The sequence below is a fragment of the Camelus dromedarius genome, unplaced genomic scaffold (genome assembly GCF_036321535.1).
Source record: "Camelus dromedarius isolate mCamDro1 unplaced genomic scaffold, mCamDro1.pat HAP1_SCAFFOLD_161, whole genome shotgun sequence".
Taxonomy (NCBI): Eukaryota; Metazoa; Chordata; class Mammalia; order Artiodactyla; family Camelidae; genus Camelus; species Camelus dromedarius.
In genome coordinates this window covers 2,159,088-2,172,188 of record NW_026989763.1, presented here as the reverse complement: position 1 = coordinate 2,172,188, position 13,101 = coordinate 2,159,088, and the positions used below count along the sequence as shown (strand labels likewise).

At 43.2% G+C, this 13,101-nt stretch overlaps 1 long non-coding RNA gene across 4 annotated transcripts in view; it reads left to right on the top strand.

Annotated features, from left to right (window-relative positions):
• The first annotated feature begins 2,102 nt into the window (after positions 1-2,102).
• The window catches only part of LOC135320591 (uncharacterized), a 120,283-nt gene continuing 109,284 nt past the window's right edge, over positions 2,103-13,101 (top strand). For 2 of the 4 annotated variants that reach the window (XR_010379796.1, XR_010379793.1), the window contains exons 1-3: positions 2,931-4,257; positions 7,309-7,591; positions 7,946-8,024. This is a non-coding gene — a long non-coding RNA (uncharacterized LOC135320591). Of the gene's footprint in view, positions 2,465-2,930; positions 4,258-7,308; positions 7,592-7,945; positions 8,025-13,101 lie in introns of those variants that run through there. The other 2 variants (XR_010379794.1, XR_010379795.1) reach the window with 2 other exon arrangements.

Here is a 13,101-nt window from a genome sequence, read left to right as displayed (position 1 = left end):
ATGGTAGATAGGTATTTACCTTTTTTAAAGAAACTGTAAAAGACTGTTCCAAAAAGGTTGTACTATTGTAAATTCCTTGTGGTGTGTATCAGCTCTGCTTGCTCTACTTCCTTACCAGCACTTTGTAAGGTCGGTCTTTCTAATCGTATTCATTCTTGTATGTATGTGTACTAGTATCTCACTGTGGTTTTTAAAAGCATTTCTCTAATGACTAATGGCATCTTTAATCAGCATCTTTTCATATGCTTATTATCCATCTGGATATCTTTACTGAAGTGTGTTTTCTGGTCTCATTCATTCATTCAGGTGTTTGCATTATTATTGTGTTTTGAGACCTCTTTATTCTGGATCAGATACAAAGACAGACCTTTATCAGATATATGATCTGCAAATAGCTTCTGTCTATGGCTTGTCTTTTCATTTGCTTAGCAGTGTTTAGAACAGCTTTGAAGAGTCTTCATTTTGATAAAGTTCACTCTATCAGTTTCTTTTTAAAATAGATTATACTTTTGGTGTCATAGCAAAGAAATATTTGCCAAACCCAAGGTTATAAAGCTTAAGCCTATGCTTTTTCTCCTAGCTGTTTTGTAGTTTTAGATTTCCTATTAAGATCTATGATCCATTGTGAGTTAATTTTTGTATATTTTGTGAGGTGTGGATCAAAGTTCATTTTTTTTTTTTTTTTTGCATATCACTCTCTAATTCTTCCAGCACCACTTGTTGAAAAGATCCTTTCTCCACTGCATCCTTTTTGAGAATCAATTGTCTATATAAGTGTTGGTTTAGTTCTGAACATTCTATTCTGCTCCATTATTCTATTTTCCTGTTTTACACCAACACCATACTTTCTGATTACTGTAGTTAAAAAAAAAAAAAAAAAAAGCTGAAAATCAGATAGTGCAAGTCTTCCAACTTTGTTTTTCTTGTTCAAAATTGTTTTGGATATTTGGGATCCTTTGAATTTTTATATGAATTTTAGAATCAGTTTTAAAATTCCTTACATCCTGTTCTGCCAAAATTCCACCCATGTCTTTGGCCATCTCCAAAGCCACATTTTCTGAAGAAGTCTCTCTAGATCCCAGATGAAAGGAATTTCTGTTTCATCTGTGCTCCAATCACATTTGATAATATTTGATTACATTTATTCATATTTGGCTGGATGTACTTGTGTGATCTTTCCTGCCATATAGTAAATCTCTCAAGATTTGGAATCTTGACTTGGTTCCCTCTGTCTGCTGAGAAAACTAGTTCTATGCTTTGCAGGACAGCGCCCTGCAGTAAGAGCTATCTGCAAGACACATCTAGCTCATTGCTTGCATATCGTCAAGGAATCCTGCAGATTTAGAATTGTTTATTGATTGTTGTCTCCAAGACGGCTCAGCCTTTTTTATTTCTATTGCTACTGCTGCAGTTTCAAAGGACAATGGGCTAATTATTTTCCAAATATCAAAACATACTGTAATTGAGTTGTGACGCAAATTATGTGCTGCTGTTTCTTAACAACCTGCTTAGTGTTCACAGGTACCTTCACTCATGGAACTTTTGGGAGAATGTCATATCCTCAGAGATAACAATGCTGTCTTTGGCGACCTGAGCGGTAGTATCTGAACTCACTCCTGCTGTTTTTCCAGTGCCCCCTGTAGCCCTCCTCCAGCCCTCCATGGGGGGCCTGCAGTTCTGCCCTCGAAAATCCTGTTTCTTCTCAGGAAGAATTCCCTATGAAGCATATTCATGTCCTTCTTGTGGGGACATTCAGTCCAGAGACCTGACAGCAGGGGAAAATGTTTAGACTGCTTTTGGTAGAACGTAAATTCTTCCATACTTGTTAGAAGCAAATCCAATGAGGAAACTGTGTTGGCATCTAACAAATCAGCATAAATGTCTGATGAGGAAGATCAGCTTCCCCATCCCACTCAGGCGTCATGTTGATGTGACACTCACCTTGGCTAACATTTTCTCCTGTGAGCAACGTGAAGTTCAAGACGTTATGAATGGCTTTTTGTTTTTCTTCCTTAGTCTTTCCACATTCACTGTGTCTGGTGAGATTATATGAATCCTGCTTATTTTCAGCCCAGCACTAAGCTTTTTAAAAGGATCACGTGTTTAAAAGGCTAGTGGACAATTTGTTAGAAGATCAAAATCCTTAGACTTTGGTCCTAGAGTTGAATCTTGGTTACTGGTGAATGAGAATTCCCGTTAAAATTTTAAATTCAGTGATATAATGTTTTAAAAATAGTTATATATTAGTCAATTTCATTAAACACTATAGCAGTTATTTACATTTAAGCCTGTCTCTGGGGCAATTTTGCAATGATTCCCTCCCTTTATTGATTCCCTCTTTATCAGAATCCTTGAGAGGTCCCTGTCATCATTGTCAGTATCATCATCATCATCACCATCATCATGGAACTGATTCCTCTGGGAGATTCTAGGAAAATAAAGAGCCAGACGGGGTTATGTGAAGGTCAGTGTGTGCATATACAGTAAGAAGAGTTGTCAGACATTAGATTCAAGATACCCTTTCCATTTAGAGAAGTATGTGATCATGAAATCCTGCTGTGCTGAATGAAGGAAGTGATGGGAACAGGGTAGTCAATGGAAAGGAGGAGGAAGTGAGTGAAGCGAGGAGCATAAAGCCTTGGATAGGTGATCAGCACATTGGTGAAAATGAGGGGAGTGTGATGGCAGAATCATGTCCCTCCCCGGCCACAGGGTAGCCACCTGTGACATGTTACTGTACATGGCAAAATGCATGACAGATATTTTAGGACAAAAATCTTAGAGGATTTCTGTCTTCTAAATTGTCTATCAGTTAGCATTTTAAACCCATGATACATTATTAAAGATTAGTGCAGGGGAACAAATAAAAAGGATTCATATAATCCACCAGACATACTGAATGCAGAAAGGCTAAGGAAGAAAAACAAAAAGTCATTCATAAGTGTCTTGAACCATAAAATGCTCATGAGAGGAAATGTTACACAGGTGAGTGTCGCAGCCACATCCATAATGCCTGAATTGGATGGGACAAGGGGATCCTGAGATGAGACAATAGGGTGAGTAGCCTGGATTGTCCAGGTGGGCCGAATGTATTCACAGGGGTCCTTAAAATGGAGGACATTTCCCAGCTGAGTTTAAATTCAGAGGGAGGTGTAGCCATAGAGCAATGTTCAGAAAGGCTGCTGACCATGAAAATGGAGGAAGTCGTGGGGCACAAGCTAAGGAAGGTGGGTTACCTCTGGAAACTGGAAAAAAAAAACAACAACAAGGAAACATTCTCTTCTAGACCCTCTAGAAGGAAGGAAACCTGCTGCTACCTTGAATTTAGCACAGTGAGAACTGTGTTGGATCTCTGACTTCCACAGCCATAAGCTGATAAATCTGTGCTTGTTTATGCTCTTAAGCTTATGGAAATTTCTTACATTGGTAAAAGGAAAATAACATAGTGAGCCGTAGTGTAACGGATTAAAGGTATAGGATGGGGTGTGGAGAGGATTCTGACATTTAAACCTAAAAAACAACCAGGTGAAATGGGAAGGTGTTTTAAGGAAGACTTACCTGGCAGGGCTGTTAAGCACACTGGAGCGAGGGGAGCATTGGAGTTAGAGGAATCCATTAAATCTCTACAAGGAAAATAAGGAATAAAATGTAACAGGGCTTCAGTGATAGTGGATGTAGGAATGGAAATGGGCAGAGAGATATAAATATTACTTTGAAATTAGCTACAGGTTTGATGACTGCATGTTGGGGAGACTTAGCCGATGTGTGGACTGAATGTTTGCATCCCCTCAAAATCCGTATGTCGAAACCCCATCTCCCAGGGTGATGGTATTGCGAGGCGGGGCCTTTGGGAGGTGATTTGTAGGATAAAATGAGGTCATGAGAGTAGAGCCCTCATGAATGGGATTAGTGTTCTTATGCAAGCCCCCAGAGTGCTTGCTTCTCTCTGCTCTCTGGGATATGAAGATATTGGGAAGACAGCCATCTTCGAGCTGGCAATCCTCTCAAGGATACATTGACCTTGAAAGTGTCAGCCTCCAAACCATAAGGAATATGCTGGTTGTTTAAGCCACCCGACACGCGGTAATTTGTTACAGCATCCCAGACTGACGAAGACAGTGGAGAATGCCTCTGAGTTTGGCACTGATTGCCTGGAGAATGCTGAAACCCAGGGAAGTGGGCAGCACAGACGTTTACTCATTTAATCCTGCCAACACAGTAGGAGATAGAGTCCACATATTCCTCGCTACTTAAAAGGTAAGGAAAAAGAGGCACAAATAATAACAACGACAACAAAAACAACAATAATTTGTCCAAGATTCACACAGAACCCCCTGGAGGCAGAGTGAGAATTTATACTCAGGCAGGCTGGCCCATGAGCCCCTGCTCATAACTAATAAGTCAGATCACCTTGCTTATGTGGATCAGTTTTTTCAACTGTGATATGAGGATACTGTGTCTAGTAACTTATAATTTCAAAATACATCACTGTAACGGAATCATTAGTCACAGGCCTTACAAACCACAGAAACCTACACATACAAAAATAACTCGTTAGGTCAAGATAACCAATAACGTTTTTAAATATTATTCCTGCTGGGCCTTTGCAATAAAATGTCTTTTTATAATTCTGTCTGGCTACAGAATAACTTCATAATCCTGCATGTTGCTGGTGGCTCCCATGTTGGACAGCACGGGCCTAGGGATTTTAAATTACTTGCCCAGACTCACCCAGGAAGCTCGTGGTGGGATCCGAGCTATAGCCTGGGACTTTTACTTCCTATTCAACAAGTCCCTCATGGAAGTTTAGAAGCTTCTCCTTTGGTGCCCAGCTGTCTATCCGTACTTATAACATCTTGTCAGGTATACCATCCTGCTCCTGAACATCAGCCAGAACCCACATCTGCTCTATTTTGTCCAGGTAATACCTTCTAGCAACTTCCATTGCCTTCTTGGCATCAGTTCTTACCTGGAAGGGTAGTGGCTAGAGGTGGAAATGTGTCCACATGACAGGTTTTTCATAAACATAACAGGAGTGGTCAAGAGAATAAAACGTCAGGAAGATGAGTAGAAGCAGGTCATTTAATATACCAAATGGGTACTTTCAATGTCTGTGTTTCCGAGTCCAGGCTTGTTCTGCTCGTGCATTACAGGCCAATAAATCAGGAGACGAGGTTTTGGGGCAAGAAATAGCGACTTTAATTTGGAAAGCCAGCTGAGAAATGGTAGAATAATGTCCTGAGGAACCATCACCCCAAGTCAGATTTCAGGCTCTTCTTTTATTAAAAATGGGAAGTGGGAATGCTTGGTTGTTGCAAACTTGGTGTATGAATTCTATGTTGTTAGAATCCTTTGTTCTTGCAGCTCTTCACCTGGGTCACATCCGTGTAAACCTCCAACAAACAAATGTTATTTTCTATTCTGTAACTTGTTATCTTTATGTGAATAGAAAAGTGTTAATATCCTTCAAAGTCAGAGCCTTGAGAATAGGTTCTCCTGTATATTTCAGGCTCTAGGCAACATTGTTTTACAAAAGGTGCCGAACCAACAAAACAGCTTAGGAAACAGGGCACAGGGTTAAAGTCAAAGGAATAGATCTAGTATGGAGTCAGATTTTTTCTTTCCTATTTCAGTAGTGCCATGGAGAAGACAGTTTGGGCAGCTTTTCGTAGGGTCCTGGAGGCTTTCTCTCTCAGCCTCTGTGTGCCTCTGTTGAAAACCCTTCATAGCTATCTAGCCTGCTGGAAAACCACTCCGCCTGTTTTGCCCTGAAGATGTGTTCTGTTTATAACTGATCTCTACTTCTTGGAAAACAACTCAATAAAAACTCAGTTGGATTTCCACCAGCCATGGGCAGGGTTGAGGAATAGCACTTTATTATTTTATAAAAAAAAAATAAAAGAAATCTTAAAACAGCACTGGGCACATAGGAGAGAGTCAATAAATGCTTCCTGGCTAAAATCAAAATTGATGGCTCAGTGATTCCATGGCTGCTGTATTTGCTGAGCTTGCTACTCCTTTGCTCCATTACACATTTTTTTAACTGAAAAAGAAATACATGCATGTGGTTAAAAAAAATTCAAACAGAGCACAAAAATACACAAGTGAAAGAAGTTTTCCCTCATCTTCTCTTCTTTCAGCCCTCCCTGGAGATGCCACTGTTTACAATCCTTTGTGTGTTTTGCAGATATGCTATGCACATTCCGACCTATGTATGTAAATTCCTTTAAAGTATTACTTATTTTTAACTTAAAGGGATTTAAAACCTCAAGTGTCTTCTGCCCTGGTAATAGAAAAGAACAAATCTGACTCCATATTAGATCTGTTCCTTTGACTGTAACCCTGTGCTCTGTCTCCTAGGCTTCATCTTGCTTGTAAAACAATGTTGCCTAGAGCCTAAAATATACAGGAGAGCCTATTTTGAATGCTCTGACCTTTAAGGATATTTAACACTTTTCCATTCATATAAAGATAACAAGTTACATAATAGAAAATAACGTTTGTTTTGTTGGAGGTTTACAGGGATCTGACCCAGGCAGATAGCTGCAAGAACAAAGGATTCTAACAACAAAGAATTCCTACACCAAGAAGATTGCAACAACCAAGCACGTAGGAAAGGAGCCTGAATTCTGACTTGGGGAGATGGTTTTCCAGGACATTAGTTTGCCATCTAGGTCTACAGATAGTTGCTACTCCATGCCCCAACACCTGGTCTCCCAACTTACTTGCATGTCCTGCATTAAGGAGAATGAATTTGGACTCAGTAACACTCCTATCTTCCTAGCAAGCTGGGCACTGGAATTGAGGGCAGCTATCCCACACCCAGGGACATACTATGTGCCCTTGATGGTTCCCCGAGGGTGGGGTGTGGTTTACCCAGGAAGGATGGGGACTATGCACCAACACTCAGGCAGTATGCTCCTTCTCGGATCTGAACTCGTACCTCCCGCTCCCCGCCAGCACAACACCTGGGACAGTGGAGGTAAGGCAGAGATCTTGCCTGCCTGTGTCCCAGCATGTAAAAGGGGAATATGTACTCTTTCCAAGGTAGTTCTGAGCGACAACACCTGCGGGTGCTTGGTTCCCAGAGCAAAAGGAAACCCAGCTCCACTTGGGAGCAACGGGTTTGATCCCCATTTGGGTTCTGCAGAGGTCTTGGGTGGAGGGCTGGACCAGGGAGGTAAAATATGAGCTGCGGGCCTTAAAGGGTTAGAGAAGTGTGCAGAGGCAGGACTGTTGCCTCCTTCAGGATGCCCCCAGAGATAAAACTATTTCTCTCCATCTCTGCTACTCTCCTCCACCCTCCAGATCCCTGCCTTCTCTCTGCTCCTCCTGTCCATGTCTCTTCCTCCACTTTTCCCCTTCTCCCTTCCTCCTCCCATCTTCTCCGTCCCTCGCTTCCCCACCTTCTCTCACAGAACTCGGAGAGGATCGCTGGCCCTGCTGCGCATGCGCAGTCGTTGCCAGCTGGAACGAGGGTTGGAAGCTCCAGCTCCGAGCCGGGGATCGGCCCCAAAAGCTGCTCAGCTCTTTCGCCCGGTAGGACATTTGCTCCTGCCCCGGCGCCCCGGCCACAGCTGTCCAGCGCCAGGTGAGCACCTGCCGCCTCTCGCCCCAGCCGGGCTCCCCTGTGTCCGTGGCTGGCGTCCCTTTCCCCTCTCCCACCCTCGAGTCCTCTCCTCCCGGGCTGCCTCTCCTCGGCCGCCAGCCCGTCCCCGCCCCTGGGCGGGCTGTGTCCTTGGCGGGCGGTGTCTGCGGACCCGGATGAGTCGGGCGGCTGGGGCTGGGGCTGGCCTCCGAGCGGGGCTACAACCCGCGTCCCCCCCGTCTTTCCCTGCCCCGCGACCCCGGGGCTGTCCTCCTCTCCCTTTCCCTCTCCCTGGGGACCAGCTCAGTGGTGTCTGCGCTGCTCCCCGGGCTGAGTGCCTCCGGCTGTAAACCCCAGCTTCTCCTGGTGGAGTCGGGAAAAGGGAGCGTCAGTGCTGAGCGTGCTTCCGTCTCCTCCCTCAGTGTTTCTGCCCCAGGTAAGTACCTTGAACAATTTCACGTGTTATGATGGCGGTGCTTGATGATGTCACTGTTTTTATAGTGAGAGGGATTACAGTGTTGAAAGCAAGGCTTGGTTCAGTTAAAAATCAGCTGAAGGCATGAGGCTGTGACATCCTCCATCCTTCCCTCTCCCAGGGTGAAACGTGTGACCGTCGATGTTAAAAAAATTGTTACAGTCCCTAACTAGCCCAATCCAGCTAGGGTGTGTTAACAGGAACAGCACCACCAGAGGCTTTGTAGACTCAGGGACATTGCAGTCCTAAAGAGCTCCTGGCAAAATTTGGTTTGTTTTGGTTTTTTTGTTCTTCTTAAATTGTGGGGCAGACTAGTTGTATAGAGGGAAAAATAATTGTCAAGAAATATTTTTTCATTTAACATCATTATTGTGATATTGTTCACACACCATGAAGTCCACCCACATAAATGCTACAATTCAGCAGCTTTAGCATATTCACAGTGGTGCAACCATTAATATTCCAGAACGTTTTCATCACTTCAGAAAGACCAGTGGAAATGAATGACCTATCCACACCTTCCCAGTGCTGGTTCTAAAGAAGTTTCTTGGCTGTTCCTGACCATAAATTATCTTGTTACCCATAAAAAATCTGGTAGGAAATCTAAAGAGAATTGTATTGAATCTGTCTATCAAAGCAAGAAGAATTAATGTCTTTATGGCATAAATTTCTTCTACCCATGAATATATCTCGGACCCTATATTTTCATATTTCCAGAGCCTGGCCCATGGGAAGTCCTCATTAATTGTTGGGTTTGTGAATGATGAGATACATCGTTAGTTGTAACTGAAGCCTTTCACAGAAGAGAAAATAAACTCACTGAAGCCAAGTGACTCTCTGATGGTCAGAAAGAGTGACAGCCAGTGCTGGAGTGATCCAGTGGACTTGGTGTTTGTAACCAGAATTCTCCAGCACCTACAGCTAAGGGGATCAGAGTATTCTTTTATTTTTTCTAAATGGCGTTGCTTTTATTTTTACTTATTTTTTAAAATTATTTTTTATTGAAGTGTAGTCAATTTAGAATGTCAGTTTCAGATGTACAGCAGAGATTCAGTTATAAACATATGCATATGTATCTACATATGTTTTAGATTGTTTTTAGTACAACTCATTACAAGAAATTGAATATAGTTCCCTGTGCTATATAGTAGGTCCTTGTCATTTATTTTATATTTATTAATGTGTATCTGTTAACCCCCCTTTTCCTGCCTGCTAACCACAGTTTGCTTTCTATGTCCATGAGTTTATTTCTAGCAGCATCGATTTTCCTAGTAATTTATGCTGGTTGGCTGCTTTCAGTTTCAGTAATTCCACCTTATCTGTGGGCATTTTCCTTCTGGTGCGCCTGTTTGTGTTTTGCACACGTGATATAAGAGTTGTGTATTTGGGAGAACTCCAGGCCTCGTGTAGTGCCTGGTACAGAGCACCCACTGAGCTGATGCTTGAACTGGGAAAAAAAACAAAGTAAATGTTGGAATTTCCACTATGGTTGAGACTTCCAGGTTTCTATAACCGGTTTAGCCCACCTTAATGTTGGCTGCACCCATACTGGGTAATTTGGTGGAACTTCATGGTATGGTGGTGTAGAGACGGGGCCTTGTATGCTTCTTCTCTTTCCGTTTTCTAAGACTCATTCTCCTGGGCCTTCCAGATCCTCCCCCAGCAGTGCCCAAGGCTGGCTTGGTGCTGCGCTGAGGCAATATTTGTTAATAAGGCCCTTTCCTCATCTCTTCTGAGCCTCCGTTTCCTTCTCTGCACAATGAAGACTTAGACTAGAAAAGTGCTTTTCAGTTTCTTTTAAGCCATGTTTCCTTTGAGAAACAGAAAATACAAATCTCTCCTCCCATTCAACATATACATTTTGACACATCCTCCAAGGAGTGACATAGCTCTTTGTGGAAAATTGAAGTGATTGTGATTCCAGGTGGCACAGAAAAGACTCTTCAGACATTTACTGCAGGGAGAGGGCAGGAAAGGGGCAGTATATCCCACTTTCTAGTGTGAGCACTGGAACAGGGGCTTGGGCTTATATACAGTGTCCGAAGTGGCCTCTCTCTAATCTTTTTTTTTTTTTTGCCTCTCTCTAATCTTGCACAATGTGATAAACTTCTCTCCCTCAGTTTCTTAATGCGTCAAGTTGGGGTGATAACAATTTAAGTCTTTTGTGAAATATTATACACATAAGAAATTTGTTTCTCGGTAGAAACAAAACCTGAGAGAGAATCAGGGATTTCTTTAAAAAAAAAAAAATCTTGTCCACAGCTCTCTGTCTGTGTCTATTTTGAAGTTCCTTGAGGGTGAGGGTTGGGTATAAAGTCCATCGTGGGACAGGTGGCCCATGGGTCTGTGTGCCGCAGATGGCCCCCTCCTCCCCAGGCCTCTTCCTCTCAGTCCAGGATGAGGTTCCCTAGTAGATTTACACAGAGATCTTGTGGAAATGGCTTTTCATTTTATTGTTTCATGAAGAAGGGCTGCCATCATGATCTCTGTGGTCAGGTTTTGGTGACCTGAAGGCTATGCAATCACGTTTTTCTATTTAATAAAAAGAAAAAATTACAAGTACAAAATTAGGCCTATGGTGGTGGCAGGGGCTCTTGAAAGTGGGGACCATTAGCTTTGTTAGCTTCAGGTGCAGGGGCCTCTGGCCATGAGGACACATCATCTTGCTCTGAAGTTGGAGGGACCAGTGGGCTCAGTGGGAATGTTTACTGAGTGTATCTCATGGGCTGGGCATTGACCGATTTGTACTGTGTGTTCCCTTTTGAGACAATGAGCTCATTTAACCTCAATAGCCTCTTTAATAAATTAGACTTTTTAATTTTGAGATATAATGTAGATTCCCATGTAGTTGTAAGAGATAATATGGAGAGGGCCTACGGACGTTTTGCCCAAATTTCTTTAAAGGTTCCATCTTGCAAAGTTGGTTTACAATTCAGTAATGACTCACTAACACTTTGAGGTTTGTGTTATTGCCCTCATTCTATTCATGATTAAACTGGGGTTAAGAGGAGCACACAGGCCTGCCCAGGTCACCCATGGTTAGTGTAGAGTCTGGTGAAACGTGGGCTTGGGATTTCCTGGCAGTATCATCATGATGCTCTGTTGCAGGGAGCAGCATTCACTTTGCTTGTTTATTCATTCATTCAACAAGCATTTATTGAGTAAACTCTGTGGGTCAGATGCTATCATAGGTTTATCTGATTCTTCAGCAGTATGGAGAATCAGGTAATGTTTCCTTCTTTTTTTTAATCTGAGAAAATTAGCTCTGAGATGTTATAAACCGCCAAAAGGAAATATAGCTCATAAATGAGGGATAGTAAATTTGTACAGTTCCTTCTTCTTATGCAGGTGGTACCCTAGGCATTTTAAATTTGTAAAGTTCCATAATTCAGATATATTCTTGTAAGGCAAGGATTTGTTTTTAATTGAAGTATACTCATGTTTACAATGTTGTGTCAACTGCAAGGTGTTTTTTATTTTTCCTTGAATTTGGAATTCAAAAAATAATTTTTGAAGGGGGTAAATAGGTTTATTTATTTGTTTCATTTTTTTAAAATGAGGTACTGAGGATTCAACCGAGGACCTCATACATGCTAAGCATGTGCTCTACCACTGAACTGAACCCTCCTCCCCAAAGCAAGTTTTCTTATCAAGTATTCTGCATCTTAGTAGTTCAAATAAATTGGAGTTGAAATCCAGGTCTTTTGATCCTACTGTGTTTCTTTGCATTATATCCTGCTGAGGGTTGTGGAAGCAGTTCCTTTATTCATTCCTTTATTCAGCAGATTTGAGCACTGACTTTGCATCAGGGACTGGCTAGGTGCTTGGAAACAGAAAACAAGAAATGACCCTTTCTGCAGAGGTCGGAAGCCTAGACCAAAAGCTGTGTAATGTGATCCGACCTGCGGTAGCCATGTGCAGATGCTGAGGACAAACTGTACCCCCGGCTTTGCTTGGGCTCCCCCTGCCTTCTGACTGGTACACACCAGGTCACCGCAACCCAGTGAGGCCCGCAGCCCGCAGCACAGTATGTACCTCGGTCTCCTCTTCCCTCTCGTCAGGGCCTGCAACATGAACATCCCTGACTACGTGCAGTGTGCTGAGGACCACCAGACTCTCCCCGTGGTGGTCCAACCCGTGGGGATCATCTCAGAGCAGAATTTCTTTTGCATCTATAAGCGAATCTCCTTGGTGAGGCAGATCATCCCTTGCGGCTCGCAGTGGGGACTCTGTATCCAATACAGTCACCACTATGCGCCCGAGAATGGGTGGAGCGACTTCGAGACCCACCGCAATGTCGTGGGCCTGGTCACCATTACCGACTGCCTCTTGGCCAAGACCTTCGAGAAGCTCCACGTGCAGAGGAGCTGTATGGCACCACGCTCTATGACTCTCGGCTCTTTGTCTTTGTGCTGCATGGGGAGGTGGCCGAGCAGCCGCGCACCAACGTGGCCTTCAATTTACGAGGACTGCAGGGTGGTGGAGAAGAGGATCGAGGACTTCACTGAGTCTCTCTTCATCATGCTCAAGTCCAAGTGGCTGGACTGTGCATCCGACAAGACTGGGGACAAGATCCTCCTGCTCTACATCCTGTTTGAGAAGGAGGACTTTGTGGGATTGGACACAGAGAGCAGGAAAGTCTACCTGGATGCCCGTACACCCTGGCTGTGAGAAGGGTTGCTTCCCTACATCCAGAAAGGGATCAGCAAGGAGGAGGGCTGTCTTGTAGCCAAGGCGTGAGGGAGGTGAAACCCGCCGGTTTTCAGACGTTTAAAAATGAAACCGCCTTTGTTTCAGAGAAATACTTTTAGGGTTATTATGGACACTTACTCCCGCTTTTCAGCCAATTCCCCTGGTGTGACCCTGGAGTTGCTGTCCAATAGAGTAGCCAAAGCCACTGATGCTAGGAGAGCTGGGGAGGAGGCTGCTCTGAGCTGAGATGTGCTCTAGGTCAAATGCACATCAGACGCTGAGACTTGTCTAGTAAAAAGAATGTAAACTATCTTGTTTCTTTCTTTATTGATAACATGTCAAAATG